Source organism: Felis catus, chromosome A2, assembly GCF_018350175.1.
Source record: "Felis catus isolate Fca126 chromosome A2, F.catus_Fca126_mat1.0, whole genome shotgun sequence".
NCBI lineage: Eukaryota > Metazoa > Chordata > Mammalia > Carnivora > Felidae > Felis > Felis catus.
Window position 1 is genome coordinate 88,314,795 of NC_058369.1, and position 8,739 is coordinate 88,323,533.

The following is an 8,739-nucleotide window of genomic DNA, read 5'->3' on the forward strand; positions in this document are numbered from 1 at the left end:
ATACTTCGATCTCTCAGGCTTATCACCCTAATGGTCATAGCTGTAGTCTCCGGGTGCACTATTTCTCTCAAAGGTCTTTGGGGAATTCTATTGTGAGTAAACAGGAATTTACTATAAACGATATTCCTAGTTTATATTTAGCCTTTGCACAAGATGGATTCCATGTCATCTTTTCCTTCATTAAAAAAGAAAATGATCCTTTTTAAACCTTACTTTTTAAAATATTTTGTCTCTATGTTCAATATTTAGTTGTTCTCATATGGAACTTGTGTTTCTTTATAAAGGAATATTTTTCTAATTTATCGATATAAGCAGGAATCCTTTTCTGCTTTTCATGATGTTACCTCTGTGTAATATTAAAATATGCAAAATCTTTTTAACCAAAGATTCTAGAATAATGTTGGTTTTCTTCAGTCAGTGTTTTCCAATCTGTTCAGCAATGTTACTGGGATACTGATCAGAATATTTATTAAATCAGTAGACACATGCCTCATAGGACCCTTTAAAACTGATTTTATCCTACCATAGGCAAAGAGCATTACTTTTACATTTCCTATGCCATAAAATGTATCTACACAACACTAATCTATATAATTGCACATATTATATCAAAAAATATATGCTTTCTCTACCTAGGTACTAAAAAAAGTTTACTTCCAAATGTTTCACTACTAGTCTTTTTATGAACATTTGTTGACTATATATTTTTTATAGAGAAAGATACAGGAATAGTTATCTTCTGTAGTAGTTTCCTGTTGACACAACAACAAATTACCAAAAATTTGGTGAAATCTTTAAAATTGCATCCACATATTATCTTTCAGTTTCAATGGTTTGAAAGTCCAGGGAATGTGTGGCTCAGCTGGTTCTTTGTACTGGGTTTCACAAGGCAATATCAATGGTTGGAAGACTGTGTTCCTCATGGAAGGTTAAGTAATGAATGCACTTCCAAACTCACTCAGGTTTGGCAGATTCCGTTCCACTGGCGATATTTTACTTTTCATCAAAATTCCATAATGTCTGACATTAGAAAATGGCTGGATTCTCCTACCTGCTTGTGAAAAACTCTACTATACACTTATGAACTAACTAGCAAGAAAAGGCAAATAACACATTGAAATTATTATTAATATACTTTTGATCTTATGGATGCCCTGAATGGGGCTCCGGGTTCCCTAAGGGTCTGAAGAAAATACTTTGAAAAGCATTATTCTAGAGGACCAATAGAAAAAAAAAAGATTATTTAATAGAGTGACAAGTAAGGAGGAGGATCATACAAAGTGTACATTTTTAACTAAGTACCCAGATTATCATGTTATGGAGGGCGTCATTCTCAACATAAAATGGTCCTTCCCAATTCTGGGCAAGAGAAGAAAGGACAATAATAAACTGAAGCATGTATTTTAATTTATGTTAGAGTAAACCTAGTGAATTCTAATTTCGTAACAAGTATTTGTGTGTGGAAATGTATCGAGGTCTTATTTCCTTGATTTTTACCAACCTATTCTTAGGTGCCTGACCTGTAGTTTGGAGATGGTGATGATCTTAGGCTTTCAAACTTGTTTAAAACTACTCTCTCTGACTAAAATTCATTATGGCAGGAGTCAGATTTTCCATTAGTGGCTGGTGTAAGCTGCCACCTACCTTCTATTTGAAATAAGTTGTCCATGATTTTCTTTGATGAAGCTTAAGAACATTTCTTTGCAAAAACAGAGGAAAATTATTGAGCATGTGCACATGATATTTTTAGTGGATGTGTCCTTCAAATAATTTTCTTCATGATTACTGATAAACTGTTCTCTGCCTTCAGCTCAATTAGTTAAAGTTCTGTTAGAGTATTTAGTTCCTAAATATGATTACCTAAATCCTAAGCGAGGGAAAAGGAATAAAGAATACAATGCCTATATACATTTCATTTCAATGTTTTTCCACTCAGATCACTAGTGTTTCACAATTTATTTTATTTTTACCTATAATAGAGTGTCTTGTGAATTTTTTATTTACCTAACCTCAGAATTCTGTGCTTTCCTGAATGCTTTATAAACTAGAAAATTAGGAATTGCCTAGCATCTTTTGTGAATTATTAAAAAAAATTGTTGCTCTCATTCAGAGCAGATGGGAAAAGAGCAACTCATTAGGAAATGTGCACAGAAATAGCACATGATGTTGGACAAAATATGTTCCAGAAAGTAAAGACAATCAATTACTCTTTTGATGTTACATTTAACTCCTTCTCCATTCATTTTCATTGATTCGTCAGTCATTTACTTATTTTTAATAGCTCTTATATACTAACAGCTCCAGGTCAGGCACTAGGCTGGGCACTGAGATTATATCTGTGAGGAGACATACCATTAGGTCTTGCTAACTTTACCCTGAAGAGAGAATTCCAAGCTGGTTGTGTGCAACTTAAATCTAGTCTAAAGACATTCTAAAACAGAGTATTTTATTTTTATTACCTTTTTGAAAGCTTTTTTAAGAGCAGTTTTAGTTTTAGTTTTATAGCAATATTGAGAGAAAGGTAGAGATTTCCCCTGCCACAGAACATGCATGGCCTCCACCATTATTACATTTCCCACCACAGTGACACATTTGTTACAGATGATGAATCTACACTGACACATCATTGTACCCAAAGTCCATAGTTTACATTACCATTAAATCTTAAAGTGGTACATTCTATGGGTTTGGACAACTGTATAATTTCATATCCACTCTTATAGTATCATAGAGAGTAGTTTCACTACCCTAAAGATCCTCTGTGCTCTGCCTATTCATCCCTCCTCCTCTCCCCCACCCTAATCCCTGGTGAGCACTGTTCTTTTTACTGTCTTTTCCAGAATATCATACAGTCCGGAATCACATAGTATGTAGTCTTTTCAGATTGGCTTCTTTACTTACTAATATACACTGAGACTTCTTCCATGTTCTTTCAGGGCTTGATTGCTCATTTCTATTTAGCACTGAATAATACTTCATTGTTTAAATATACCATAGTTTATTTATTTATTCATCTACTGAGAGACATCTTGGTTGCTCCAAGTTTTAGCAGTGATAAATAAAGTTACTATCAACATCTATGTACAGGCTTTTGTGTGGACATAAGTCTTCAACTCCTTTAAATAAATATCAAGTAACACGACTGCTGAATTGTATGGTATGAGTATCTTAAAAAACCACCAAACTGTCTTCCAAAGTGGTTGTGCCATTTTACACTCCCACCAACAGTGAATAAGAGTTCCTGTTATTCCACATCCATGCCATCATTTGGTGTTGTCAATATTCCAGATTTTAGCCATTTTAATAGGAGTGTAGTGGTTTTTCATTATACTTTGAATTTGCATTTTCCTGATGATACATGATGTATAGAGCATCTTTTGATATTTATATGCATATGAATATCTCCTTTGCTGAGGTGTCTGTTAAGGTCTTTGGCATATTATTTAATTAGGTTTCTGTTTTCTGATTGTTGACATTTAAGAGTTCTTTGTATATTTTGGAGAACAGTCCTCTATCAGATAGATGTCTTTTGCAAATATATTCTTCCAGTAGGTGGCTTGTCTTTTTATTCTCTTGACATTGTCTTTCAAAAAGCAGAAGTCTTTAATTTTAAGGAATTCTAGCTTACCAATTTTTCTTTCAAGGATTGTACTTTTGCCATCGTATCAAAGTCATCATGAAGCCCAAAGTCAAGCAGATATTCTCTTACAGTTTTGCATTTTACATTTAGGTCTGTGATCCATTTTAAGTTACTTTTTGTGAAGGGTGTAAGGTTTATATCCAGATAGATTTTTCTTTCTTTTCTTTCTTTTGTTTTTAAATATGAATTCCATTTGTGTCAGAACCATTTGTCAAAAATACTTACCTTTGCTCCATTATACTGCTTTTGCTTCTTTGTCAAAGATAAGCTGATTATATTTAGATAGGACTACTTTGGGGTCTCACTCAATTCCATTGATCCATTTGTCTATTTTTTTCACCAAAACCACCCAGTCTTGATTACTATAACTTCATAGTAATCTTGAAGTAGGGTAGTTTCAGTCTTACAACTTCATTCTTCTTCAAACTTATGTTGGCTGTTCTGGGTCTTTTGCCTCTCCATACAAAATTTAGAATCAGTTTGTTGGTATCCAAAAAAGTTGCTTGCTAGGATTTTGGATTTTGATTGGGAATGCATTGAATCTATAGATCGAATAGGTCAAAGAAAGAACTAACATCTTGACAATATTGAGAATTCACTACGCAGGGTTTTTTTGTTTGTTTGTTTTGAATAAGTATTTGTCGATGGGCATACACATTCCCTTTCACTTAAAGTGTCTTCTCTGGGGTCACCTGGGTGGTTCAGTTGGTTAAGTCTCCAACTCTTGATTTCAGCTCAGGTCATGATCTCACAGTTCGTGAGTTTGAGCCCCACATCAGACTCCGTACTGACAACATGGAGCCTGCTTGGGATTCTCTCTCTCTCTCTCTCTCTCTCTCTCTCTCTCATAAATAAATAAATAAATAAATAAATAAATAAATAAATAAATAAATAAATAAAGTGTGTTCTCTGGATCAGCAGCATTGGCATCATCCAGGAGCTTGTTAGAAATGCAGAATCTCCTACCCCACAACAGATCTATTGAATTAGAATCTGAATTTCAAGAAATTCCCCCAAATCATTTGTATGTTAAATTTGAGAAGCACTAGGTTAGGTCAGCATGAGCTTATGACCCTTTTGTCACTGGCCCAGACATGTATCTGACCCCCAATTCACACAATACTTTAGTTGGTGAAGTAAATACATTATAGAAAGGTGTCTTTAGCTGTTTGCATTGTATGGGGGCAGGTGTGCAAACAAAAAATGCAAAGGGAAAGACACAAATTTTGTGGGAGCATTGTCTAGGGAGACACAAATTCTTCGGTGAGAGAAACAGTTGGAAAAGATTTCATAGATGTGGCATTTGAGCTAGAACTATAAGAATAGAAAGAAGCATGGAAGCATTTCCTGGGCAAGGGCAGAGAAACATGACAGATCATGGAGTATTTGGAGAATACCAATCATTATAACAAAAGTGGGTCTTAGCCTGAACAGCAGGCTGGATAGGATGAAGTAGCCAGAAATAAAAGTGAGAGATACAGCTTAGGATCCTATCAATGTATGCTAGGCTAACAAGAAAGTTATAGGAAAAGTTTGTAAACAGACCAGTGGCATCATATTGGAACTCTGAATCAAATGAATAGACGGAGGAATGTTAACTTCGTGGATAATTAATATTATGCAGTGTATAAAGCAATATACTGAATACTTTGACAACACTGAAAACTCTTTTACATAGAGAAGATACACAGCAAGGTTTAGAGCTTAGTTTAGATTATACGATGTGTTAGTTTACAGCTTCAACTCCCCAGTTGCCAACTCCCTGTTGCCAAGCATGAAATATTAGGGAGGACCCAGGACTGTCCACATCCAGTTTCAATACTATAACATAATTGATCATTTCACTTCACGTTCCCTTCTTCTTGAGAAAGCCACACACCTATTTAGATGCAGTATTTAAAATACTATCCCATTTTGGCTTGACCTTACTTGTGGAATTCTAAAATTCAGAGTCAGTACTCGGCATTACGCTATGTGTGTAAAATCTACTAATAATAGAAATATGATATGACAGAGGGATGATAAATTGATCTTATTAGATAATATTCCCAAGAATCAGTTATATAGTCATTTAGGAAGGTTTTCAGGGTTTATGATATTCTGGGAATACATACATTTTTAAAAACTCAAAACTTGGGGCACATGGGTGGCTCAGTCATTTGAGCGTCTGACTTTGGCTCGGTTCATGATTTCATGGTTCGTGAGTTTGCACCCCATACCGGGCTTGAGGCTGTCAGCCAGTCACAGCAAAGCCTGCTTTGGATCCTCTGTCCTCCTCTGCTTGCCCCTCCTCCACTTGTGCCCTTCCCGCCCCCAAAAATATTCCAAGTGAGCATCTATTGGAGGCCTGACACTGAGTTAGTCCTTTTTACATAAATCGTTTTTATGAACCTTAAGATTCTACTGCACAAAGCAAAACTACAGTGAGGCATCACATTATGCCTGTCAGAATGGCAAAAGTAAAAAAGATAAGAAATAACAGTGTTGATGAGGACATAAAGAAAAGGGAACCTTCAAGCACTGCTGGTATGAACGTAAATTGGTTCAGACACTGTGAAAAACAGTATGAAGGTCCATCAAAAAGGTAAAAATAGAAATATCATATGACTTAATAATTTCACTATTGTATATTTATACCCTCTCCCCAAGAAGAACACTATTTCAAAAAGATATGTGCACTCCTATGTTTATTGCAGCATTATTTACAATAGCCAAGATATGGAAACAATATGCATCCACTGATGGATGAATGGAAGATATGGTATGGACACACACACACAAACACAGACACACACACGCAGAGGAATATTATGCAGTCATAAAAAGGATGAGATTGTGTCACTTGTGACTACATGGATGGACCTAGAGGGCATTACACTAAAGGAAATATGTCTGACTGAGAAAGACAAATATCGTATGATTTCACTCATACGTTGAATCTAAGACCAAAACAAACCAATGAATACACAAACAAAAAGCAGAATCAGACCTATAATATTAACACAGAAACTGATGGTTGCCAGAGGAGTGGGAAATAAAGGGATGGGCAAAATGAGTAAACAGGAGTAGAAGATACAGGCTTCCAATTATGGAATGAATAAACCCTGAGGATAAAAGGCACAGCACAGGGAAACGTAGTCAATGAGATTGGAATGGCACTGTGTGTTGACAGACAGTAGCTACACCTGTGGGGAACATGGCATAATTATTGAGGAGTTGAGTCACTATGTTGTACCCCTGCAACTAGTGTAACATTATGTGTTGACTTTCCAATAAAAGTTTGGAAGGAAATTCCAATAAAAGCTTGGAAGGAAAAAAAAAGACTTTGCTGTAAAGAAGATTTTGTCAAATCCATTTTCATGTTTCAGGAAAACAAGACTCAAAGATATTTCGTTTCTGCTCAAAAATAAATAAAGTTCACGGCTGATATGTCTGAAATGTTATGACAATGATGTATAGCTAACCTCCAGTCCTATTTCTCTCTCCCACTGGAAATAATGTCGAACTCCATTGCTTAGACTCTATTGCAGTAAGGGGTGGCATATGAATGGCTTCTCATCGCTGAATGCCAGTGGAAATGACACACAGAACCTCTAAAGGCAGCTTGTAAATTCTGGAATCTCCATTCATATTTCCCTTCCACTAGGTGATTTTTGACTCCCAAGCTGACTTTAGAAGGCATTAGTTGAAGGTGATAACACCTTGCATAACCTGCAACCTTATAGGACTTGCATGGAAATACACTCTCTCACCCCTTTCTTGGTCAGCAACATCAGATTGGATTTTATAGCAACAAAAGTAAACAAACACACTTTCATAATAGAAAGTCGCTGAGATTCCAAGAGTTCTGTCTTATGTCAACAATCATCACCCTGCCTTGAACAGCTCATAAGAAGGCCTGAACCGTGGAGGTGTGGTTGGGAGACTGAAGTTGTCAGGGAACAATCTGTGAGCAACATGTTGGGTCTAATGCTGGAACAAAATTTGAAAGAGGCCAATGAACATCAATGATGAAGGCAACGAGATCTTGTAGGATCCTGAAATTGGTTTTCCTTTTGCCCAGGGCTCATCTAATTGATAGGGTTATGAGGATTTACACAAGTTATTGTATCTTTATACCAATAAGATTATGTTCTTAGAGTGAGAAGAAGGTTCTGAATTACTACAAATTAGTGAATCCCTCCTACTGGTAATATAATTCTGTGTACTTTGTTATTTTGCAAAATGTGCAAAATCGCTATATGAAATTTTAGATGCTGTGTAGGTGAATTAGTATTCCAAGACGTCTCAAGACAGTTGATTCAGCTCTGAATCCTCTGCCAGGTTTAAGATTCTAGTTTCATACGCTCATGTGCCTAAAATGTTTAAAGCAAAGCAACAGCAAAATGAAAGAAAGCAACCATCTTTAGTCCACAAAATATAAATGAGGAGGTTGGAGTTTCCTTGAAAGAAAGATATGAGTAACATTCAATAATAAAGCAAGTTCCCCTTTGCCTGTTCTCATTCTCAGAATCCTGTTTGTTCCCCCTCACCTTCTTCACTACATATATGCTCTTGTATTAAGTTTAAGGCTTCAAAAAACCCTGCTTATTTTAATAATATTTACCACTAGAGGGCATTTTCCTCCCATCTTAAACTCTTCGTCCCTGTCTTTTTTTTTTTTTTTTAAAACTGGAGGTACTGAGTATACTTTATTAACTTGCAAAGATAAAATATTTCAGATCAATAAATTAACTCAAATTATTAAGAACATATATTCTTTATGGCACATAGTGTAAGCATCCAGATTCTATAGTTAAACTAGCTGGAATTTAAAACATTGATCCAACAAACTGTTTTCCAGTTTAGATTATGTATCAATATATCAATACACTCACATACATACATATATAGGGCTTTGTAAACCATTTAAATGATATAAAATAAACATAGTGGCCACAAACCATGCCTCTTATTGTATTTTAGTTATCTAAATGTGTATTTGAAAAGATTTGTTAAAAGAAAGATGATTTTTAGTTAGGTTAAAAAATGAAGTCTTTTTCCATCGAAGAGGACAAAGTAAATGGTCACAGCAAAGCTGTCTCATGGCTTGAGTTGCT